The 26,858-nt window shown below is 43.9% G+C and overlaps 1 protein-coding gene across 1 annotated transcript in view; it reads right to left on the reverse strand.

The window, feature by feature from the left end:
- ST8SIA1 (ST8 alpha-N-acetyl-neuraminide alpha-2,8-sialyltransferase 1) overlaps nt 1-26,858 on the reverse strand; it is a 404,584-nt gene that overhangs the window by 337,833 nt on the left and 39,893 nt on the right. The gene's annotated exons all lie outside the window — the stretch shown is intronic.

The following is a 26,858-nucleotide window of genomic DNA, read 5'->3' on the forward strand; positions in this document are numbered from 1 at the left end:
CTCAGTGAAGGTGAGAAGGCTAAGCTTGACCGGGGATATATAGGAGAATGTTTGGCCTGCCATGGTCCCTAAAAAGATGGGTACGAGAGAAAACTAGAGACCGTTAGGTTCGGCATTTTGCAAAGGCACGAGACTCAGCATTTTAGAGTATGAGCCTATGCTTTTGTGAGCCACAAATTAACAATATCTAGGATGGAAGCAAAATGTTAGCTCTTTTATCAGTCTGGTTGGCTGTCAACTGCTGGAAATAAAATGTGACCTCCTGACAATAACTGAATTTTAATAAGGAACCAATGCATTCACATTTCTATTTTTCCTCCAGATTATTGAGAGCTGAGTGGCAGGGCGTTAGACCATGCTATACAATCAGTTAAACACGTGACCATAGATCATAAGTCAACAACGTAAATGGCACTGATGCAAAGTACAACATCGGTAGACATACACATGGCGAGAACAAAACAATACACAGTCCCCCCAGAGGGATGAAGGATCTGCCCGGCAACAAGTGGCAGGACACCTCAAAAGATAATCATGTGCTCTACAAGTGCAATAAATAATAACCTAATTTTTAAGGAATTGTTGAAAAGCAGCTGAAAATGAAGGACCTGGACATCAGTGGGAGCCTTAAGCATTAGCGATTTTTTGATTTTTTAGCAGACTACTCAAAGGAAACAGGTATGATTATCAGCAGACCAACAATATTGATATTTTGCACAGGTGCCGCAAGCACAAATCTATGACATCAAGGGTGAGATGTTTAGCTTCTCGCAGCAATTTGAAAGAAAGGTGAATTTACGGGAATCTGGTTTACGGAAGAATGTTGGCAGGTAAGTGGATTATTGTTCGAGGGCGAGCATATATGCAAAAAGGTGAGCTCGGATGTCCCTAGCACAGGGGGTTTGGGTGCATTAAAATGATTCAATGTCTGATTCATGCCTTCAGATTCACGCACCCTATCATATGCGAGTATTGTTTAGGAAGGTAGCAGTTCCTACGACCAGATGATATTTGTAAGGTTTAAGCTGGTATGAGAGCTTGGGTGATTATTTTTCTTTTTATCCACGCTTATACTTGGGTATTAACAGAGTCATACCATGTTGTGATCACAATTGCTTTTGTATTCTAACATCAGGATGAACTGAAGTATTCACTTAAAATACTAGTGTTGTGTTCTGCCAGGTTTGCGTTTTATTTGCCCGTCATGTGTCTACTCTGGGCACTGCATGAACCACATCATAACCAATACACTTCCAGCCGCCAGAGACGGGAGACAGTTGTATAAGGCAGCAGTCTCCGATCATTAGAATTGTTAGAATGTATCTAACATTCATTTATTTTCTTTATTACATGCCTCACACAGCTTCTTTCATTCAAATGACAGTGCTCTTTTTGTCTTTCTTCGTATGTTATTTCATTTAGTTTGTAATGCAGATTTTCTCAAACATTTCTGGCTTGACAATGCCTTTTTAGGTCTCGTATAGACAGCACATGCGCTGTCTCTTTTAAGACATTTTGGCCCATATTTATACTTTTTTATCACCCCATTTGCGCCGCTTTTTAACGCAAAACAGTGTAAACTTACAAAATGCAATATGGGCATTTGTTTACATTCAGTGGGCGTACAACACAGTGGGTAAGGAAACTTGAGGGGGTCCCTCTGCACAATACCTGGAGGGCAACCCCCTACAGAGTCACTCAGGAGCTGTCAGGCCAGGGTATTATGTTGAGGGGGTTCCTGGAGCAGGCCCCTGCCCCCTCGCTGAGGGAGCTGTGGGGGCCTTTGTTATGCCACTGAACACGCTTCTAGCTTACTATTAGTTAGTGCCAGCATTGCTCTCTTTTTCTTTGTTCCCTTTTATGATGGCATAGCACGTCATGTTTAATTCTTGTGTTTGGCCCTGCCCTGGAGTGTGAACCAAGTACCTCTGTCCTTCCACTGCTCCTGCTTCTGTGAAACTTCCACCCACGCCCATATTGCTCTCTCTTGCCACCCCCCTTTGTATTCCTCCTCCTTCTTCATATTCTGCCTCCTTATTTTAAACACGATCTTGTGTAATTCAACAGATCATATTTATTTTGCACGCACCGGGAGATGTGTTTCTTTGTTAAGCGAGGTGTCCGTCTTTGGTGTCATTTCATTCCAGCATCCGCTGACTTTAACATTGATGTTTTCACCCGCCATGCTGGAGGTGTTACAGTGAAGGGCGTTGCTTGTTCGTCACGCATGTTCAGTGTTTATGATGTCTCTCTGCACTCCCATCTGCAGTGCTCACTTTAGGGTGCCACCCACTCAAACTTCAGGAAAGCAACCTACCTTAGATAACCTGCCCCAACCACTGCGCGTGGCTTTCCTCTTTTCATTCCAGCGATGTATGCTACTTTTCCTGTTTGGCAGAGTTAAACTGTTTGCAGTTTGCAGCTTTAAATTGCCCACACCCCATGGTCTTTGCAGCCCCGTCATGCTCCACACCACCATCCGGGTGGTAGTTTCACAATCAAAGGCAGGGGCAGCTGTTGCTGTGGCTGCTGCAGATAGGCATGTTTGGTCCCTGGGCTTCCTTTGCTGGGAGAGGTTGTGGTGGAGGGGTCAGGGCTGCCGACTTTGTGACTATGAACCAGGTTCAACTCAACTCAGCATCCAGTGATTCTGGGCGAATGTAAACGTCTCGTCTTGTGCATGTAAAAAAAGTTACTTTGTACAATATGACTGGTGCTCCGACGTCTTCTGAACGACCTCGTGCTTGATTAAGGTCGTAGTGTGAGGTCAACGGATAGGGCCACAATATAATTAAATAATCTGAAGTAAGGGCGCCCCTTTATTTCGCATTTGATGCTGACATATGAAAATTGGCTTAAACATTATGAATGCTTTAGCTTCATTCAACGGAGTGTCAGTTTCTTTGTTATTCCTGCTAATATAATGCCACTTTAGTTCAGCAAACGCCCTCCTCCTTTCTGTGCACTTCAGAGTCGAGCGTTTCACACACACATCCTCGGTGTTTCTTTTCACTGATGGAGATTCCCACTCCGTCATGCGTCGGTCTTTACATTTAGTCATTAAAGGCACACAGCGGCTGCACGCCTTTCTTCTCTTCTGCTCCTACGGCCAATGCTGTCATGACCATGGCTTTATATCTATGATTTATTTTCTAGATGCTTACTTACCTGGGCAATACGGTTGTTGCTGCTACCGCAGACGATCACGCTTTAAAGTTTTTATTAGAATAGAGGCAAATTCGTTTACAAATAAGGTTATAGCGATGTGCATGAATCATTAATTACATCGGCCTGAGTGACACAAAAGCGAACGTTCACGGTAAGATTTCAGCAATGCTTCGCGGGTTCGAATCCCAGCGCTGGCACTCACGCTTTTCCTTCTAATTATGATTGCAGTGTTGCTGCATTTTTTCGTTTTGACACAGAACTCAGAAAACTCACGCCGCGTGACAGTTTTTCCGACGCCTAAACTGGTACTTTCAAATACAGCTTGCGTTGGTGCAGGGTTCGCAACTCTCTCTACACAGAGTACAGCGCATGTTGCTTTTCTATGTACGCTTTCCGGACTCCTTACAAGGCCATATGGATTCCTAGATTAAAACTGAGATTTGCATTTCAATATCAAAGTGTTCTGACCGGGGCTGGTCAGACAGTCTGGCTGCTTTTTCTTAAAAAAAAACAAAAAAAAAAAACAGAATATGTTAAATGAATTGAGCTGTTTTTGGATGCAGGCCTCAGCCTCCCCCTTCCCCATGGATAATGTAGGCTGTTAAACGATCAAATTCAATATTTATTTCAATGTACTTTGTTAATACAGTTTGAAATTCATTGTAGTTACAACTTCAGCTTGTGTTATACATCTCATTGCAGGTTCAATGTTTCTGTCTGTTCATTATGACCACATAGACTCCCCGATCCTACCTGGCTTCAATTTGGGGTAGTATTTAGCTGTCACTCAAAACTAGCAGATCTAACCCTGACCTTTGCCAAGGCTGGGTAAGCAGGTGATATAAATCTAAATCTTGCAACCTCAAATATTTATACAGTTCTCTGTCCATGGTACAGTTTATCAAGCAGAACATTTGTTCACGGTTCAAGAAGTAATTTCAAAGCCACCCCAAGGACGACCTTTGGTGATATTCTACTTGTCCGACTGAGCCAGACTCCTCAATACCACACCTACTCTCCCCAATTCATGCCTTTTACTTTTTCTCTGGCTATTGGACAAATTGGGGTGTAAGCCAGAACTTACCATTACCCAGAGGTAAGGTAAGAACATTAACAGACCACCCCAATTTCAAATGTAAGTCCTCCAACTTGAAGTAACTAGAATTGCTCAACAGAGGCACTGAAATTATGGCTGTGGACGATCTACAACCACTAGTAAGATTGACAATGGTTTTGCTAGAAAGTCATCTCTACAACTGTCACTATGAGGCAAAGTGCAGGTGATGAGAATGGTGGATGTGCCATGTTTCAAGTATCTCTTAGGGATGCTACCTCTCTCAATTCCATGTTGCATGTCAAAGCCTTTATGCATGTCATAAACACATGCATAAATTACTTTGTTTGGGCAGGCAAGAACCCGAGGTTAAAACTTGCCAAACTACACGTTGACACAGCTTTTGAGGGGTTATGGCTTCCTGACATGGCCTTGTATCACTTAACCCACCAGCCTTCCCAACTAGTATTTCTGACGGACAGCCAAGAAGATCCGCCATTTTGGGGGCCATAGATCACACACATGGAGACAACTACCTGACCTTCATGTCCTCCTCTATAAGTGACATTGGGAGATTCCACCTACTGTTATATCATGGTCCTCCTTACATAAGAAGCTGGCAATAAATTGCCAAATACATGTCAAATCACCCATCCGGCACGTGCAATTGATAGAAAGGCATCCATGGCATATATGGGAAAAGTGTGGTATCCTTATGCTGGATTATATGATTCAGAATACCTCTTTGAAATAATTTCAGACATTGTAACTGGAATACGGATTGTCTCACTCGCAGAGCTGCAAATACCGGCAAATCCAGCATTGCTTAAAGGGCAGATTTGGCCATGGCCCAATATTCCTAAAATGTTCACTGATTCACATTAAGTTAACATAGTGGGGCATGAGCAAGGTATGATATCAGGCAAATGACAAGTCCTTATTGTCGGAAACTACACTACCACAACCAAACAGGAAATGATACGACTATTGCAGGCACAACTGGAAACAGACATCACAGATAAATCCTGGAAAAACATACTTGACAATCAACAGAAAATTGAGAAAAGCTAGGCTTAAATACACATACTTACACTATTGGGATCGGTTCCCATATAAACTAAAGTAAGTCAAAATTCCAGCAGATGATATCAGTTAGGAGATGTGGGACAAGTGAGTGTGACCTCATCAACTTTGTGTGGGCATCTATATCAGGGCCGGATTTAGGGCGGTGCAAGCCATGAGGCCACACAGGGGGCTGACCTGGATTGGGGGATGCTGACCTCAGGGAGGCGCTTTGTTTAGCAATGACTTATGAAACTTGCGGTTTAAAAGCACCTGAGAAAAAGTTCCTTGTGCGTCCAGCCTTCAGGACACAATTAAAATGCCAAGATACCTCTTGTGATTAATGTTTGTGCTAGGGAGAGAGATGGGAGTTTTGTCTAGCAGCAGATTCAACTCACAATAAAGTAGCACAGAGGTTTAATATGTCTGCTGCAAAGAACAGAACTATAGTTTATGTGGATAGCTGAGTGGATTAGTAAAGCCAGCCTTTACAAGTGCTTTAAAACAAATGGATGTATGTGAAAGGGGGGCTATGGAGAGATGAGGGGCACATTTGCCAGGTGGTAGTGAGTGAATCCGAGGAGATGGTCATAGGGTGGGAGGTGCAAAAGAGACTTTCGCACAGGGTGCCACCAGCGCTAAAGCCGGCCCTGATCTATACGAATGACAAACTACTGGGCTGATGTATGACATACACCTGTGTGAAACCGATACCTGCCACATCCAATGCTCAGACAAATTAGCCATATGAAATGCTTCAGTAAGACATGGATAATGCTAACTCACACTGGTGGAGATGGGTTTTCATTGTCCTTCCCTTTGTAAAGTTTAATCATCAGCACTGTAGACTTGTGGCCATACCCACACAGTCAAAATGGTATACAGAGTTCCTGCTTCTTGCTACACATAAGTGAAACACATTAGACTGACTAAACTTCAATATGTGACTCAGTCTGAGGACAATTTCTACACCTCTATGATTTTTTTGTGGTCTTCTGTTGACAGTGCATGTCAAGTCATCCATGTAGGTCTTGTGGTAGTGTAGGTTTAGGGATGTATTTGGAACTCTGTTTTAAATCTGCCTGAACATTCTTTGAGAGCCAGTTGATTGAGATGCCAAAGAGTGCTGAGTCTTCTCTCACTGCAAGGGCCTGATTACAAGAATGTCGGTGTATTTCGGCTCTTACAAACAGCTCAGAATTACGAGTTGGAAGGTATTTAACGTATCCAATAATTATCAAATGCTTCAAAGGCCCCAACTTTCATTATATTTTGGCAGTTCAAACCTGCTGAAATTTAACAGGGCAATAGCTTATGTTATTTAAAGTTGCATGCAAATTTTGATGCATTAAACACCAAAATGTGCATGTCATTCCCCAGAAACTTGGAATAGGTGGTATTTATCACACCTGATAAATAACTTACCCCTTGGTATCGTTATTTATCAGGTGCGATAAATGGCACTTATGCTTGTAATCATGATCAAAGTGTTGAAGGCTCAAGACAGTGTGTCGAAGTGGAAGCTGCTTAAAAAAATATTTCAGTATTCATGCTTGCAATTGTAGAACCAGTCATTTTTGAACAGAAGTAGCCACCAAACTTAAAATATCTCAAGATTACCAAGGTATCTAGCATAAGGATTTCATGTCACTTTGATTAATAAATTACCATTGTCCAACGTTTCATGTCAGGTGTCCAAACTTTGTCTCATTAGATTTTTTTGGTAAATTATTACCCTAGAATTCGTGTAAAGACTTGTGCCTGATTCACAAAGACAATAATAATTCTTCTAACGGATGGCACACAGTACAGAGTTCCATGGCCATTTTCTTCATTTAGAAAGTTCCTAATAAGACGTATAAATCCCCTTCAAGATGAGGAAAATATATTTTTTTAAATGTATGGTGTTTATATTAAATTGTGTCAATCAACCGTTTTTCCTAAACCTACTTGTGTCATAGGTTTAGGAAATAGAAAATTCTGTAGGCTGAGGGTTAAAGAATTTTATCCTGGAAAGTCTTTCTTCTCTTTGTACTCGTGTGAACAGTGAAAGCATTGTCATGCTCTCAAAAACTTACTTTACCATGGACAGTAGGACCAATCAGGTGTAATTTTCCAAGTGGAAATGCGCATGGTAAAGGCATCATCCACACACTTGTGACTGTGTTGGTTTTGCATAATTTGATTTACTCTCCTATAATCACTCTGACACTTTTTTAGGAACACTCCTTCTCATACATTTGTCACTTGTGACTGGCACTGGGAATCACAAGTCAGTTTTGCACACAGTCGCTAAGGGTTTTTTGATAAAAATGGAAAAAGCTTTCCGTTTTTGGTCCACAGATTGACTTTCAGTGCCGGAGTTCACCGTGAGTTATACACCTGGCACAGTGAAACATGGTCAGGAGAAATGGATATTGTACACTACATTGTTAGGATGAAGATAACATATCTATTACCTTATCATTTGAATTGGATTAAGATGATTGATTCTGTGGCCCACTTGATTGAGGAGGAACCGTTCGTTTTAATGGTGCAGGCACCAGTGAAATGTTTAGTTCTCACTGCTTTCCATCTAGCAACAGACATATGTTGCCCTTTGTATTGTTGCATCTGCCGATGCACTAAACGTGCAAGCATTTGTTCGCTTACTTTCTCCTCTACTGTGAATTGTGGCACCAGATTCCTTTCCAGCAAATCCCACAAAACAATGATAATAGCAGGTCGATGTTGGGTAAAAAAAACGCCTGCTAAAAGAATTGAGGATAAGAAGGTGCAAACGTATTTGAGCTATTTTTAATCTTCATGATTGTGTCAAAGCAATCCCCAATCGCGCCTTAAAGCTCAATTGGACGTGATTGTCCTCAGCCTCTTCTTCCTAACAGACCTTTACCTGCTGGTACTTATTTGGCTACTTGGACGATTTAGTAGGCATTCTTGCTTGATTATGTTTTTTTAAAATTACAATTATATCATCAATAATACCTGTTCCATCTAACCTGTAATTTTTTCAGGCTGTTTTATAGCATCAATAGTGCTGCCCGAAGTGATGAGAGCTGTTTGAGCTATGTTTTTTCACCATGGCAACAACTGTTCTTGACCCTTAATGTGTATGAGCAACTTTCAGGATTCTGAGAAAATGCCTCCTATGTTTATCAGACGTATGCACAAGCTATTGTGACAGCATGATCTAGCTGGACTCCCTGGTGTACAGTCCAGGGTTCCCTTAAATGTAAATTGGGGAGCTGCAATTGATCAACCCAAATTAGTTTAGGTTTAGGTGTGTGCTTAGAACGTTACAGTCAGCCTAAAATTGAGCACACTTTTTCTGTAAATCTTTTACAAAACTTTATTCAGTGCAAATTCAGCACACCTCAGTATGGCAGCTTTCATTGTATTTAAGAAGATTATGGTTAGGGCAGAAAGGGCCCGCAACTGTGGCACAGACACAAAGGGCATCGCTTCCTTCTTGTTATCTTCCTTTTCTTTTGAATCAATAGTTTTTTTTTTTATTATTCCAAATCATTATATTAAAAATGTAAAAAATAAATAAAAACAGGATTTGATTGTATCAAACCATACCAAATACATTCGAAATAAGGGTTGAATTAAAATGTTTACCACACATGAATCAAATGAAAACCCAAAATATGATATCAAAGTTTAAATAAACAAGAAAAATCCAGTAATGCAGGAAGTATTGCTTTTGTGTATGCAAACGTACTTTGCAAACAGAAGAAATTGTTGCATGGTAACCGGGGGAGGGGAGTTAACAGTAATCCGTATAATTCAGGGCATTCTAAATGAAGTGCATTGTACATTTTGGTTCTAAACTCTATTTATCTAGATCATGTCGTACATCATGTGGTTTCTAAAAGGAAGAACCTTAAGCCTCTTCAGAATAACAGCCCCTTCTGTAATGGCCATATTTGACACAGCACGAGCCAAATTAAGATGGATACTAACTCTTGCTAATTAGTTACATTTAATTTGGCAACAGACACATGCAGCATCTGAAAAAAAAACATACAGCAGCATCTGCAGACATTTTGTTACAATCATGGACACTCAGAGCTTACATTTAGCATATGCAGAATCACCTATTGTGGAGCACATACACACAAAACAACGGCTTCATCCGGACACCCTACTCACAGCCAATTATGCACAAACATACATGAATACATAATCAATAAATTGAGCTGTAGGGAATCCTGGCGCTGGAAGTATAGCTGAATAGAACATATATTACATCATGGTTTTACAGTATTCAAAAAGAGTCATCTCTTCAAGATTTCCCTGATAAGGGAATAGTCATCCAGAAGAGGATTCAACCTGGCAATTTGTTACACAATATGGTAGCTGAATGGGAAAAGGCACGAAGGACCAACGTGGAGCTTGTGGATGTGAGGAATTGCTGAAGTGGACCCAAGGGCCTTTTATGGGCAATAATGCTTAACGTTTGCTTGAAGCCAAAGAGATGATTCGCCATGATGCTCGAAGAACTGAAAAAGACTTCTGAAAATGATTATTTGCTTGACTGCAAATCTTTCACCTATCGCACTGTCTGCTTGGCTGATTGAACATTATCATAACAGCAGCTTCAGAGTTATGGCAAGAAGAAATGTAATATCCAGGCATGCCCTCTTCATTTACCACAGCCCTAAGCTGATCCCTTGCACACTGCAGCTGAAGCACAGGAGGGTGACTCAAGCTCTCACGGAGAGGCGAACCAGGAGGATTCTCCGGCTCAGTGGTTCGGCTTTATGGAAAGAAAGTCACTGTGAGGTCTCTGTGCTCCACTACCTAGCAACAGCAGTGAGACCCCTACAGGGGCATGCCTATGGGACACTGAATAAATGAAAAAAGTCTACAATGGGAGTGTCTTGCTTTATTAATGAGGGCAAGAGCCCTCTGGTTATGGTTCGTTATTATGAACTATAAACCATGGGATACAGCTCAGAGTGAAAGCTCAGTTAGGGATAGCAGTCCTAACTGAAGGGATTGAACACTGCCTTTTGGGAACTACTAGAAGATTTCCCTTGAGGAAAGCTCACTGTAGGGAGTTTGTATGCCTCTGTGTGAATGTGCATTTGTCCTGAGGAAGATGGAGTAGATCATGAACGACCGAAACACAGCACAGCAGCACCTAATTACAATGTATTACTCTTAGCATAGTTTACAGGTATGTTTGGTAAAGTAAGTTTAGCAATAATCAACTGATGTATACAAACAGAATCTAGATGAATTGTGTTGATATACGGATTAATGTTTGAAAGTAAGAGGTATATAATTGTGGTTGTGTTCCTGTTACTTTTTTTTTTATATCACCTGTGATTTTTAATGCAAAAATATTTTCAATTTAAAATACTCATAAGTAGTAATAAATTATGGTCTTGGTATATAAGTCTTGAATGGGTCTGAACAGCTTTGTGCAAATACAGGGAAATATGTCCATTCAAAACAGTTTGCTGGAATTAAGGAGACTCTGTTTATGCTGTTTTGTACACTATTAATCGGCAAGTATCATATACCCTTTACGGCACAAGCGATCATGAAGCCCAGTGTAATCGCAGGGATGTGCTGCACTACAACAGGAAGGAGATGTAGTTATCAAAGGAAGGTGGAATAATCCAAGATCATGTGAAAAATCCATAATTAGAAATGTAATTTCAACATAAATATTTCAAGTAGACAAAAGAAAGAATTGTGTGCTTGTGAGAAATGAATTTGTATTAATAGTAGATGCTTAGAGTGAGAATACTAAGGTTAATAAGAAAAGTTATGTCTGTCAGTCTGACTGATTCTGTTGTTGTAACCTACTGCTTTAACTCCTTAAAACTAATAGCACTTATGCCTGCATCCATTAGCAGGATATCTATTGTTCTTCTTCCTGTAATGGGTTACTGGTAGTAGACATACTAGTTTATATTGGAACTTCTTGTTTTTTAGGAGTAGCCTCCTTTTTATGTACACTGATGCCTACCTGAAAAAGGTCAGTCAGTCAGTCAAAGAAATGTTTATTTAGGCTTTTTGTAGTTAAACTTATACATATATTAACATATGTATATTAAACCATTTGTTGAAAAGGAAATATTTTGATCAATAATCTACAAATTCATTTCATAAATACATCATACAACATACTATCCTATATATACACAAGAACATTATTTACCACAGTTATACATCTTCAAATAGCACAAGCAATGTCCAGAGAACGCATGTAAGTTAATAATTCAGATGCTTGCACTTGATGTTTAATATCATGATGTAAAAAAATGAAAGTAAAATCTTTTTTCTGTAAAGGTAAAACCTTTAAACAATCTAATAAAATGTGCAAAATATTGCATTTAGTGTTTAACCCACAAATACAGTTCCCCTGTGTATCTTTCATCATCGTTTACATTTTCTCATTAGTATAACAAGGGTCAGTTCCAATTCTTAACCATAACAATTCCCTTCTGGGCTGGCGGTTCGGTAATATATCTGCATACAGAAACCCAGCTCCATTCTGCCATGAGGTGCAAATAAAATGAACAGAGATTTTCCCCTCAAGATAGTGTTGACCATAGTTTCTCATTATCCTGAGCTCACTTTTAGCAAACTCTGTACACAGATTCTGTGGATGTCACTACTAACGTTCCCCAAACGTTTTCTTACCCAAATAACCCTCTAACCCACTTCAGTTCACTTTACTGAATTTCATTCTTACACCCTTGAGACACCTTGTTCTCCTCCCTTGTATTCAGCCATTGCTAAGATCTAATCACCGCCACTCTGGCTAGTACATTTCACGATACCAAGCCCTCTCCATTCTAAAGGTATGTGCCGTGGAAGAGCTAGGTAGGGGCAATAAACATTTTAAACATTTTCCCTCCCCACATCCCACTCCTTCTTTCTGCTTGCATACAGCAATTCTGCTCTGTACTGAACCTGGGTGGTATCATAGCTGCATAAGCTTTTAGAACAGGCCGATATGACATTTCTCCATAATTCTTATTACATTTTTTCAAACCATCAATCGTTACAAGGGCCCTTACTCTCAACGCCTCCAGATGAGTATCCAGTTTCAGGGACTTCTCAAACCAGATTCCTGGATAATTATAATCCGGCACTATTTCCAACTTTCAGGCACCAAACAACCAGTTAACTTTGGAGCTTTTTTTCCCAAAGCTCAACACTTTAGTTATTTTACTCTACAATACTCCCTAAATGCTTCCAACTTTCTTTGCTGACCTATTTCAGTTCGATCTAATATTACTAAATCATCTGCATACAGAAGGCATGCAACATGCTTTCCATTCATTTTAGAGCTGGCACTGTGATCCACCACCAAGGCTGATGGTAGGTCTGCAATAAATATGGACAACAATAGAGAAGCCAATACACAACCCTGCCTTAGCCCATTTTCAATACATATTTTCGTTGTCTGGGCTATACCATATTTGGACAGGGTTTCCCATAAACAGTTTCGATCTACTAGATCAAAAGCAGACTGGAAATTGACAAAACAACAATGCAAACTACCCCTCTTCTCTACCGACTTACAAGCAATGGACCAGAGGACAAAACAATGATCAATAGTAGAGTGAAACCCTGTTCTGGAGGCACGACCTGAGTTCTGGAGGCATGATCTGACCTGGTGATTAACCTAAGGTGTTTCCTCACAGCCTCAAATATTACATTTTGAATGCCGGGGCATGGAGAGTGAGATGATGACACATTTACCATGTTCAATTAAAGTGAGCCTCACCTTAGCCCTTCTAGCCATTGGCATTCAGGGCAGAGTAAGTAACATTAACCTACTTTGCAAATGCTGCCTGTGAGAAATGGGGTTTTTGGTTGGCAGTCAGGTTACCCTCTGTCCAAGCAAAAGCCCTCACTCTAGTCAGGGTAAGTCACACACTATCCAAGATTATCCTGTGCCCACCCTCTGGTAGCTTGGCACGAGCAGTCAGGCTTAACTTAGAAGGCAATGTGTAAAGTATTTGTGCAATAAATCATACCATACCACCATATAGCACCACAAAAATACACCACACAGGGTTTAGAAAAATATAGAATATTTATCTGGGTAATTGTAGGTCAAAACGATCAAAGTTGCAATACGAATTTGTAAAGATATCACTGAAGAGTGATATTAAGTGTCTTTAAGTCTTTAAAAAGCTATAAAGTGTCTTTCAAGCACAGAGTACCTGGTTTCTGGTGGGAAATCTCCTTAGAGGGCCACAGGAGAAGAGATGCGTGGAAAAAGGGGGTGTGTGCGTCGATTTCTCCTCAGCACACACAGACTTGCGTCGTTCTTTTACACGCGGGGAAGTCGGGCGTCGTTTTCCGGTGTGCAGACAGTCTCTTTTTGTGGGTCGCGGGGATTACCAGATGTCCCGGGTCTGTGCGTGGATTCTCCTGCTTGTTTTCCGGCTGCGCGTCGTTATGCGGGGCTGCGCGTCGAAGTTTCGATCTCACGGTAGGCGTCGCGTCGATTTCTCCTTGGAAGTCGGGCGGCGTTGTCCTTGCGAGGCCATGCGTCGAAATTTTGGTCTCACGGCAGGCGTCGCGTCGATTTCTCCTTGGAAGTCGGGCGGCGTTGTCCTTGCGAGGCCGTGCGTCAAAGTTTCGCGCTCACGGTAGGCGTCGCGTTGATTTCTCCTGGAAAGTCGGGCGGCTTTGTCCTTGCGAGGTTGTGCGTCGAAGTCTCGATCGTCCCGAGGGCGTCGCGTCGATCAGCGTCGGTGTGCGGCGTTTTTCTCGCCGCGAAACAAGCTGTGCGTCGAAATTTTCGGCGCACGGAGCGTCCAAGTGAAAGGAAGAAGTCTTTTTGGTCCTGAGACTTCAAGGAACAGGAGGCAAGCTCTATCCAAGCCCTTGGAGAGCACTTTCACAGCCAGACAAGAGTTCAGCAAGGCAGCAGGGCAACAGCAAGACAGCAGTCCTTTGTAGAAAGCAGACAGGTGAGTCCTTTGAGCAGCCAGGCAGTTCTTCTTGGCAGGATGTAGTTTCTGGTTCAGGTTTCTTCTCCAGCAAGTGTCTGATGAGGTAGGGCAGAGGCCCTGTTTTATACCCAAATGTGCCTTTGAAGTGGGGGAGACTTCAAAGAGTGGCTAAGAAGTGCACCAGGTCCCCTTTCAGTTTACTCCTGTCTGCCAGGGTCCCAGTAGGGGGTGTGGCCGTTCTTTGTGTGAGAGCAGACCCTCCACCCTCCCAGCCCAGGAAGACCCATTCAAAATGCAGATGTATGCAAGTGAGGCTGAGTACCCTGTGTTTGGGGTGTGTCTGAGTGAATGCACAAGGAGCTGTCAACCAAGCCCAGCCAGACGTGGATTGTAAGGCACAGAAGGATTTAAGTGCAAAGAAATGCTCACTTTCTAAAAGTGGCATTTCTAGAATAGTAATATTAAATCCGACTTCACCAGTCAGTAGGACTTTGTATTACCATTCTGGCCATACTAAATATGACCTCCCTGCTCCTTTCAGATCAGCAGCTGCCACTTCAACAGTGTATGAGGGCAGCCCTAATGTTAGCCTATGAAGGGAGCAGGCCTCTCAGTAGTGTGAAAACGAATTTAGGAGTTTTACACTACCAGGACATATAACTACACAGGTACATGTCCTGCCTTTTACCTACACAGCACCCTGCCCTAGGGGTTACCTAGGGCACACCTTAAGGGTGACTTATGTGTAGAAAAAGGGGAGTTCTAGACTTGGCAAGCACTTTTAAATGCCAAGTCGAGGTGGCAGTGAAACTGCACACACAGGCCTTGCAATGGCAGGCCTGACACAAGGAAAAGGGGCTACTTAAGTGGGTGGCACAACCAGTGCTGCAGGCCCACTAGTAGCATTTAATTTACCAGCCCTATGCACGTAAAGTGCACCTTACTAGGGACTTATAAGTAAATTAATAGTCCAATCAGGTATGATTCAAGGTTACCATGTTTTAAGGGAGAGAGCATATGCACTTTAGCACTGGTTAGCAGTGGTAAAGTGCGCAGAGTCTAAAAACCAGCAAAAATGAGGTCAGAAAAAGAGAAGGAGGAAGGCAAAAAGTTTGGGGATGACCCTGTCAAAAAGCCAGGTCCAACATGACCCCCTCCCAGCCTAAAGCCAGGGTAGACTAATCAACACTCTGATGGACTTCCCTGCTTAAGGCGATAGAACATGGACAATGGCCCACTACTGCAGGGGCACTCGCCAGTTCTACGCCTTTCCGAACTCAGTGAGGCTTCTTTGTCTATACTCTCTGGGGCCACTGATCTGGCCCATGGGGAACCCTTCTCATCACCTGAGGACCCCATCTGTACAGCTCCTAACTTTAATTTGCTTACAGATGTATCCCAGTATGCAGACAGTATCACCATGGCCAACAAAGTGATGTGGCCCATTCCATTCCTTGGGTCTGACTTCTGTCCCCCACCCAGGGAAAACTCTGCCCACAAGGACAGAAACCAATAGATGCCACTGACAGCTGTCAGTGTTATGAGCCAGGCCCCTGACCATCCACTGCTAGGTGGAGACCCGGAGGGGGGCCGTTGGCTGAGCTTCTACTCCAGCTGGGGGGCTGGTAGGGAGCTCCCAAGGGATTCCTGTAGCATCCCAGAATGGGGGGTAGTAACCCCAGGGGTCTGGCACCCCTTCTCCACTCTCACCAGGTCAGGGGTGGGTCCCTGATACTGGTCCCTCAGCCCAGGGTCTGTACTCTGAGGCTGAACAGAGGGCAGGGGGGAGTCCTTTTTCCCTGTGCCTCCCCATCTGGGCTTCCACACCCTCCTCTGGGGAGTGGTACCGCCAGATATCTGAACTGTTAGGGCACCCTTGGGGGTCGCCCCTCTCAGCTCTCCTGACACTAAGGGAAACTCATTCCCCAGAATGCAGTCAATGGGCAGCTGGGGACTAACTATGACCCGCCTCTGGGTCACCTCCCCACCCCACTCTAGGGACACCCGGGCCATGGGGCGGAAGAAATCTTCCCCAATGGCTGGAGTTACTCTACACACCTGTCCGGTGTACTGCTCTGGTGACACTAGTCTCTCCACAATCATGGTAAGACTAGCCCCCGTGTCTCTCAGAGCGGTGACTGGGATCCCATTCACTCCCACCTGGTGGAAGTGACGACTCCCACCCTCAGGGATCACCAGTTTACCCTCTGAGTCCACCTCCCAACTGAAGGAGATGAAGGCATGGTCTACGACCTGCCCCTGGGGACGACATTCCCCTAAGGCCACATTGGCCACCCCTGTAGAGGTCCCAATATTGGGTGAGTTCTTTGGACAGACAGAGTCCCCCTTCCTGTGTCCTATCTGGGAACACTCAAAGCAGCGGGGTTGGGAATGGGATACTTTGGGCCACTGCCCACCAGAACCCCCACCCTGTTTCTCAGAGGGGGTATGGGAACCCTTTCTTCCCCCCTTACTCTGGAACTCGTCTGGGTCATCTCTAACCTCCCCCTCACTTTGTTGGGGGGAACCGGAACTACCCTTCTCGGGGTCACTCCCAGATACCTTTTTGGACACTCTGGTGCTTGCCCAGAGGTCCGCCTCCTCAGCAAGCTTCCTGGGATCAGTCAGCTTACTATCCACTAAGTGCTGGCGCAACTCTGTAAAAGTAGTATTAAGCATATGCTCTCTCAGAATCAAGTCATATAAACCTTTATAATCAGTTACTTTGTTGCCCCGCACCCATCCATTCAGTGCCTTACTGGAGAAGTCAAAGAAATCTACCCATGTTTGTGTGGTTTGTTTGGTGCTGTCCCTGAACCTCTGACGGTATCCCTCAGGGGTCAGCCCAAACTTGGCAAGTAAAATGGTTCTCTGAAGTGGGTATGTGTTTTGATCAGGTTGATCCAATGTGAGGAGTGTATCCCTCCCCAATGGCGGTACATAACCCCACATAGCTACCCCCCATTGCCCTTCAGGAACCTCATGAGCCCTTAGTGCAACTTCATAAGCAGCTAACCATTTATCTATGTCATCTCCCACCACAAAACTGGGCACCACATTTTTGGGTATACGAACCTTCTTTTCTCCAGCAGGTCCTGTCAGTATGCTGCCACCATTATTGCTGGATTCAGACTGTCTTGCCTTGATCTCCAGCTCCTTGAGACTCAGTTCATGAGCCAACAATAGTTTCTTTTCAGCCAGAGCTCTTTCAGCTTCCACCTGTTTGGCTGCTCTTTCAGCTTCCGCTTGTTTGGCTGCCCTTTCAGCTTCTGCTTGAATCTGTTTGGCTGTTCTTTCAGCTTCAATCTGTTTGGCTGCTCTTTCAGCCTCAGCTTGTTTGGCTTCTCTTTCTGCCCTTCTCTCCTCCTGTTGAGCCTCAATTTTCAATTTTGCCATTTGCAATTGGAACTCCATTTCTTCTCTCCTTTCCTCTGCGGTCAGGCTTTGCCCAGAGACACTGCTCCCTGGTCTGGAAGGGTGCATAATTGCAGTGGTAACACCATCCACAGATAGTGAAAATTCCTCTGAGGGGCCATTTTCTGGCTCCTCTTCCTCATCATCCTCTAAATGGGCTTCTGCCCAGGCCCTCAGCGCCACTTGAAAGTCCTCCTTTCTGGAGGCCCCTTGGGTGGGTACCCTCAATGCCCTGCAGAATCCTCTTAGTTGTTTGACCGTATATGTATCCAACTGGACTAGGTCAAAGTTCCCTGTCTGAGACCCAGTCAGAGACATGTTGAGTGAGGATTTAGTTTTTGAAAATTGTCAGGAAAAAAAAACGGATTTGTAAAAAGAGATAAAAACCAAGTTGACCTTCAACTGTGGGTAGGTAGTGAAATACTTAGCTACTGTATGTCACTGCACAAATACAAGTCCTATCCTCACCGCTGATCACCAATGTGAGAAATGGGGTTTTTGGTTGGCAGTCAGGTTACCCTCTGTCCAAGCAAAAGCCCTCACTCTAGTCAGGGTAAGTCACACACTATCCAAGATTATCCTGTGCCCACCCTCTGGTAGCTTGGCACGAGCAGTCAGGCTTAACTTAGAAGGCAATGTGTAAAGTATTTGTGCAATAAATCATACCATACCACCATATAGCACCACAAAAGTACACCACACAGGGTTTAGAAAAATATAGAATATTTATCTGGGTAATTGTAGGTCAAAACGATCAAAGTTGCAATACGAATTTGTAAAGATATCACTGAAGAGTGATATTAAGTGTCTTTAAGTCTTTAAAAAGCTATAAAGTGTCTTTCAAGCACAGAGTACCTGGTTTCTGGTGGGAAATCTCCTTAGAGGGCCACAGGAGAAGAGATGCGTGGAAAAAGGGGGTGTGTGCGTCGATTTCTCCTCAGCACACACAGACTTGCGTCGTTCTTTTCCATGCGGGGAAGTCGGGCGTCGTTTACCGGCGCGCAGACAGTCTCTTTTTGTGGGTCGTGGGGATTACCAGATGTCCCGGGTCTGTGCGTGGATTCTCCTGCTTGTTTTCCGGCTGCGCGTCGTTCTGCGGGGCTGCGCGTCGAAGTTTCGATCTCACGGTAGGCGTTGCGTCGATTTCTCCTTGGAAGTCGGGCGGCGTTGTCCTTGCGAGGCCGTGCGTCGAAATTTTGGTCTCACGGCAGGCGTCGCGTCGATTTCTCCTTGGAAGTCGGGCGCCGTTGTCCTTGCGAGGCCGTGCGTCAAAGTTTCGCGCTCACGGTAGGCGTCGCGTTGATTTCTCCTGGAAAGTCGGGCGGCTTTGTCCTTGCGAGGTTGTGCGTCGAAGTCTCGATCGTCCCGAGGGCGTCGCGTCGATCAGCGTCGGTGTGCGGCGTTTTTCTCGCCGTGAAACAAGCTGTGCGTCGAAATTTTCGGCGCACGGAGCGTCCAAGTGAAAGGAAGAAGTCTTTTTGGTCCTGAGACTTCAAGGAACAGGAGGCAAGCTCTATCCAAGCCCTTGGAGAGCACTTTCACAGCCAGACACGAGTTCAGCAAGGCAGCAGGGCAACAGCAAGACAGCAGTCCTTTGTAGAAAGCAGACAGGTGAGTCCTTTGAGCAGCCAGGCAGTTCTTCTTGGCAGGATGTAGTTTCTGGTTCAGGTTTCTTCTCCAGCAAGTGTCTGATGAGGTAGGGCAGAGGCCCTGTTTTATACCCAAATGTGCCTTTGAAGTGGGGGAGACTTCAAAGAGTGGCTAAGAAGTGCACCAGGTCCCCTTTCAGTTTACTCCTGTCTGCCAGGGTCCCAGTAGGGGGTGTGGCCGTTCTTTGTGTGAGAGCAGACCCTCCACCCTCCCAGCCCAGGAAGACCCATTCAAAATGTAGATGTATGCAAGTGAGGCTGAGTACCCTGTGTTTGGGGTGTGTCTGAGTGAATGCACAAGGAGCTGTCAACCAAGCCCAGCCAGACGTGGATTGTAAGGCACAGAAGGATTTAAGTGCAAAGAAATGCTCACTTTCTAAAAGTGGCATTTCTAGAATAGTAATATTAAATCCAACTTCACCAGTCAGTAGGACTTTGTATTACCATTCTGGCCATACTAAATATGACCTCCCTGCTCCTTTCAGATCAGCAGCTGCCACTTCAACAGTGTATGAGGGCAGCCCTAATGTTAGCCTATGAAGGGAGCAGGCCTCTCAGTAGTGTGAAAACGAATTTAGGAGTTTTACACTACCAGGACATATAACTACACAGGTGTGAGGCACCACAGTGAAATAGCCTGTGGCACTGCAGGTCAGGATGGAGGTGCACAGGTAAGGGCATATGGTTGAGTTCTTAGAAAGCAAGGTCTCGCTGTATGTCAATATTGTGGTGATTCGACAGAGTTGCTGTCTTAATGGACTTGCAAGGGATACTGCAGCACTGATTGAGGAACATTGTCAACTGCTTAAAAATCTGAGTGCCATGACCTAAATGACCTCGCAGACCTATATACACAGCACAGAAATAGCGGAGGTCCACCAGTACAGACAGGGGAGCCATCCGAGGACCAGGACTGGCTGAAGCTAGATGGCTGATTTTGTTTTTGTCCTAAGATGTATTTTAAAGATGGCTCACATTCGAGCCAAGGTAATACTCCTCCAACCCTAGTTCCATATAGAAATCGGGATCCTACTAAAGGAAAAGATGGCTCACATTCGAGCCAAGGTAATACTCCTCAAACCCTAGTTCCATATAGAAAACAGGATCCTACTAAAGGAATTAGGGAGTTCAACATAATATGAGCATAAATTAGAAAAATGAAAATATCTTGCCAACGGGAACGCTGATTTTCACACATCTGTCCCATTTAGAAAATGTGACCCAAGAGACTGGTCATGCTGTGTACCTCCTTATTGCTTCTATTACAACTTGTGACTCGTGGGGCTTTTTCCGAAATAGCTCTGTTACATAAGTCAGGGATGGCAGCAGGATGCGCTGTCTGAAATTTAACTTGGCATTATGGAGAAAAAAATATGTTTTTAATTATTTCAACCTATGTAGTTTGCTATACAATCATTCTAATCTGTGCTCTTGCTACCTTTTTAGCTAACTCACAGGTGGATTCCTTCTTCGATAAATATTTTGTACCCATTGTCAGGCTGATCTGTCATTTATTCCGAAAATGTTGCATGACAAGTGCTTAATTTGTGACGGTGGCTGCGGATGGGGGGCACCGGCACTTATTTTTGGGGGCCTGCACTTTGTTTTTTTTTTGCATCAGGCATTTCTGCCAGCAAAAGACAAAAATGGGAAATACGGAAGAAGAGAAAGGCCGAAAAGCATCATAAAGGGGCAAAGCAGAAAGCTGCAAGATTGAGCTGAAGGAGGCACGGAGTGCCTTAAATGGATTAAAGAGGCCCGCGATGGCTTTAGGATTACCTTACCTCGAAATTGGTGCTCTTACATTTAACTGCATTAGCAGCGTGTTTCAGAGGAGAGCTTCGGGCACGTTTTTATGTACAAATTAACCACTGTGCATGGAAGCATGATTGAACATAGGGAACTAATTTAGTTCATGAAAGACAACATCACGGACATCGTTGGCTTACCTACAAAACTAGAGACAGAGGTAAGAATGTAAATGCCTGAATTATTGGCCTCTAACTGGCAAGGTCGACACTTTGCAAAAACCGTGATGTTGGACCAACTATTTTACCTCAGTGTGACTCATCGTCGAGAATATGCAAAATAAACGAACACTTACACGTGACTAATTTCTCTGTGCTGTGCAATTCATATACATTGTCATGCTCTTTGCCCGTGTCATCTGGGTGTTCACCCATGCAGAGGGCATGACTACTGTAAGAGGAATTGAGGACTGTGATGGATGAAGACGATGCTGTGCATCTGAAGGGAATGAGGGTCCGGTCCTCAAGTGATACTCATCATTCTTAAAATACTTAACTCGGTCAGTGAAACTGCCCATTGTCTATCTCTAAGCACGATGGGAGTGCCAGAGAGACCTCCCTGTCTCCCATGATTATTAATATTTATGCCTGCTTCCTCTCCAACACATTCTGATCCTTTGATGGAGGGCTCTGTCTTAGATGTCCACCCAGAAAATTGAGCCCTGGGTTGCTGGTCCAACCTTCAGTATTGCATTCGACCTCTCGGGCTAATCTAGTGTCATGGCTCAGCTCTGGCTCATTCTCCGTGTGAATTTGTGGTATGCCCACCGCTCTCATGTGTGTTGAAGAGGAATGTGACTCCCAGTGTGAAATACCAAACTGGTACTGACAGAAGCTGCTTATCCACATGGTAAAAGGAGTGAGCTGCAGTCTGATGAAAAGGACAGGAGAGTGTGTTTACTTTGAGGATGCAAATAGGAGAGAAGAAAATATATTTTGCCAAGGTCGACCTAACACCTTAACAAGAGCTGTTAAGATGAACCACATGGATTGTGGACGTGTGCACATATAATGCAGGTATTACTACTATTCATGCACAGATTGCTTAAAAACAGCTCCTATGTTACTGGTTGATACAGACTGGGGCCCTGTTTACAAGTCTGGCAGTCCTAAGATCGGCATACTCGTTGTGGCGGTCGGACCACCACCAAAGGGGCAGTCCAACAGCCACATTACGACCGCCGGCACTGACGTTTTTTTGCCGGCCAACGGCCTGGCAGTGCCAGTGGTCTTAATCCACAAGTGTAGCGCTGCCCTGGGGATTACAACTCCTGTGTCCGCCAGCTTTTGAATGGCAGTTCCACCGCCATGCAAAGGCTGGCAAAGATGGGATGCCAGGGGCCCCCATGGACAGCCCCGTCATGCTTCTCACTGCCTGAATTACAGGCAGTGAAAAGCGCGACGGGTGCAGTTGCACCCAATGCACCTCAACATTGCTGCCAGCTCGATTACGAGCCGGCATCAATTTTGTGGGTTGTTTCCCGCTGGGCCAGTGGGAAACTCATAATAGGGCCAGCGGGCAGAAGACCGGAGTGGTGGTCTTCCGACCCAAAGAGGTTGGCAGGCGGTCTAAGCCACCCGCCAAACTCAGAATGAGGCCCAGAATCTTTCTGCTTTGTGACATTAAATTAATTCAGCAACTCTGATATAAAAAGACTCTCACAACCAGGTGCCTGTGAGTTTTATGAATGCAAACTCACAGGCTTGACTTCCAGAAAAGTATTACTCAATTGACCACTTCCCTGCAGTCATGCACCTTTGCTTTTTTACTATGATAGGTTTAAAATCAACACTGCAACTGTATACTTTTATTTCAGTGAGCTTTAAAGTTCCGATGCAATGCAAATTCAAATCAAATGAGGGCAATGTTTGGTAAAAAATGAAAGCCAAGGGCTCATAGGATGCATGCTATACATTTAGTTGCTTTAAACCAGGGGTCCTTTGGAGTTATGGACAGTCAGGTCATCATTCGTAGGAGTCATTCTGTAAGTAGACTCGGGCGCCAGAAGCGAGGAAAGAAGAGCAGAACAAACGGCGATTGAAGCAATTGCAATTTCCTTTGATGAGCCCTTTGGGTTCGGGGCTACTGGATGGTGAGAAATTCACAACAACATAATTCTGGCCAATTAGAAATCAAGCCATTGTAATAGTGCGCTAAGAGGGGACTATGTAGAATGAACTACAAAACATTATCTTACTAGGTGTTTCACTTTAAATTATAGCACTTTTTAATTCATGATTCGATTTATTGAAGATTCGTCTAAGGGGCTGCGGCGTAACAATAGCCTCCGCAGCCCCTGTGGTGTGGGGGGACCCGAATTTCAAGGGGCCCCCTCTGGTAATGTGCACCGACGGGCCAAAGAGCTCCTGAATGGGTCCGGGGAGTCCTCCGTGCACTTTGCAGGGGGGACCCCACGAGTTTCGTTATGTCACTGCTAAGGGATACATTAATGTTAAGAAGAATGGGTTTTTTCTTGTTTTGTATCTAAAGTAAATAAATAAAGATTTTATTAATTTGTATTAATTTAGTAATTAATATAGGCGGTTTAATATATTAGTCTTTGGGTGCCATCTATTCTTTATCTTGCTGCGATTTCGTACGCATAAAGTATGCATGTTTGCTGTTTTAAAATGTACTTTGCATGTTGTTTCAGTCTGTGAGCGAGAGCAGCAATGGAGGGGCCTGATTTATTTTCAGTTAACATTGAATAAACCAATATTGTATGTCTATTCCTTTAAAAGGATTTCCATGCTATTTCTCAATGAAGGACACCATTAGCAAAGACAGTGGCACGCACACAAACACAAATATGCAACAGCAGTCTGCTCATTTGTGCTTGAATCAATCATTCCTTGAGCTGTTGTTGGCCTTTCCTAACTACTTAGGACTTATTGAGAAAGATGTTGCTGTCATCCACAAAAAAGGTCATGTGAGAAATGCTTGCAAATAGTTTAAACCAATGGCAATTAGTCTGGGTAGCATTCCACCCCATCGTTTTTCAAACACTGACACTCTAGACCAGTGGTCTCCAAAGTTTTTAATGCGGCGCCCCCCTCAGTTGAAAAATAAAAATCATTGGGCCCCCCTCAGAATTTTTATCAAATATTATATAAAGATGGCAATGTTTAAATATGTCTAGATGTATTTAAACATTGCAGTTCTGCCATTCAGGAGTAAGCCATGAGTGTTGCAAAACCAGGAAACCTCTCTTAATAGAAAAATATTTGTAAATCTTGGTCGTAGGTGGTGAATTGTGGCAGTGTTGTCGTATGCAAGGATATTAAGGCAAAGGGTGCTACCAAGTAGTTCTTAATAAAGGACACTTTATAAAGGACACTTAGGGAACTGTAATGCTAATGTACATAAAAGAGACACTGTATAGAAAGTAAAGCTGTAGGTGCAATTGCAGGAAATAGGTATTTATTTTATGCAGCCCACAAACATCCGATCGGACCCAGATCATCAGCCTAAAGAATCCAACCACAGAACCCACAACCTAAAGATTCGATCAGAAATCCCAATTTCAAAAGTGCCAAAAAGTATTTGTTGTGGCATATGAAATCCTATGTTCAATGTGACATATATGAATGTAATTTGTAAGTACACAGATTATATTTCTATAGCGCACACCTACCCACTCATGTTTACTACAAAACGTTTGAAAATTATAGCTTTTATTAATACATGTGGGAGCATTAGGCTTCATAAAACAAATGAATGAGTGGATGGCCGCTTGAAAAACAAGGCCACAAACTTTAAGAGAAAAAGTAATAGATGTAACAGGTACCCTAAAAGTAAAAACTGCCATGCAGCTCTGTAAAACCGATAGACTGGGGCTACAGTTTCATTCACTCATAGAAAGCAAACATAGGTTAAAGGCAGTGGCACAGTACAATCTAGTGAGGGTCGAAAAAATGTAGGCAAAATACATCCGCACCAATAAACAGAAGGGAGCAAAGAAGGAACTAATGAAGGCCTCACTAGGCCATGGGCTGCAGAGGAAGAAGGGTCGGCTATGACGAGGCACTAAAGTAAATGATGCAGCACAATGCAAAAATACATGTCAGCGTTACGGAATAGTAAAATGAGAACAAAAAGACGCCCAAAGACCTGAAACAGTAAGATGCGGGATCACGTAATGAGGTAAGGGCTGCAACAAACAGAGCACGTTTGAACAAAGTATAGTGTTAACAATAACTCTTCGAAGCACTAACCTCATTGAAATAAACACTATGGGGGTCATTACGACCCTGGCAGCCGGCGGTATGTTGGCGGTAACACCGACAACAGGCTGGCGGTGTTCCGCCAGCAATTATGACCGTGGCGGAATTGCCACCGCCATACCCCTCCATTATACCGCCAGGATTCCGCCTGGCGGTCATAATCCCCAGGGCAGCGGTGCAAGCACCACTGCCCTGGGGATTATGAGTCCCCGACCGCCGGCCTGTCCGTGGCAGTACACACCGCCATTGAAAGGCCGGCGGTAAGGGGACTTGGGGTGCCCCTGGGGGCCCCTGCACTGCCCATGCACTTGGCATGGGCAGTGCAGGGGCCCCCAGGCATAGCCCCGTCGCGCATTTCACTGCCCGAATTTCAGGCAGTGAAATGTGCGACGGGTGCTACTGCACCTGCTGCACATCAGCATTGCCGCCGGCTCTATTACGAGCCGGCTGCAATGTTGATGTGACATTTCCGCTGGGCCAGCGGACGGTAACACTGTTACCGTCCGCTGGCCCAGCGGAAATGTCATAATAGGGAGACATGAATACCGCCGGCAATGGTGGTATTCTGTCTCCCGCGGCCTCAGCGGTCTTTGAAAAGACCGCCGAGGTCGTAATGACCCCCTTTATCTCCTCAAACCAGATAAACCCTCACACCACTTACCACATTATGCAACATGCCTAACATTCTGTGTTCCGCCCTCACTACTCCAAAAGGATTCAGAAATTTAGATTTTTAATTGGTCACGGCTGCCTCTACACTATTGTAGAACCATAAACCGCAATGCTAACTGGTGGAATGTTCAGTTTTTTTAAATCATAATACGTTCATGAAGTCTGCTGTTTGCACTTCAATCTTAAACCCACTTTAGACTTCAACCGCAGTTTTTCTAACTCATCAGACACTTTGTTCATTAATCGCAGAGACACATGCTTGAGCCAAGAGTACTGTCTTTAAATAACTTGATAAGGGACACTCCTGTTATGGAATTTAGAATAATATCATAATGCTACGGTTTTTTCTCTAACAACATCCAACCACGGAATGTAACTTTCGAATTTTCTCAATGCCCTTTCCTTGGGAACTCTTTTGAAAGTGCAACAGGAGAACTGCATTGCACATTATATACTGCACATTATGAGGGCTTGATGTTGTATTCTCTTAACAACATTGTCATCTAAATAGAGCTGGCTGCATATCATTACCTGGAATCGTTATGTTTGCTTAACAGAAAAAAAGCCTTCTTGAAAGTTTCTACAATCGCACCCGGCTTATGTCACCACAGATGTGAAGGGTAATTAAACATTTGCAATACAACGGTTCTCGCATTTGCTCGAGTTAGAGCTATTGTTGTAAACTCCTAACAGGATTTTTCTTGCCACATAATTGAACATTAAAAGTAAAACTGTTTCACATAAGCGAGCCAATTCGCAGCACCACGGCCGCCATGAGCATCAGCATGAAGAGAAACACAAAAGGAAAAAGAAGTTCGCTTGCAGTCAAACGTATTGGCAAAAGTGCAATTATCCATGTAACAGGGGCAAT

This window comes from Pleurodeles waltl, chromosome 4_1 (genome assembly GCF_031143425.1).
Source record: "Pleurodeles waltl isolate 20211129_DDA chromosome 4_1, aPleWal1.hap1.20221129, whole genome shotgun sequence".
NCBI classification, from domain to species: domain Eukaryota; kingdom Metazoa; phylum Chordata; class Amphibia; order Caudata; family Salamandridae; genus Pleurodeles; species Pleurodeles waltl.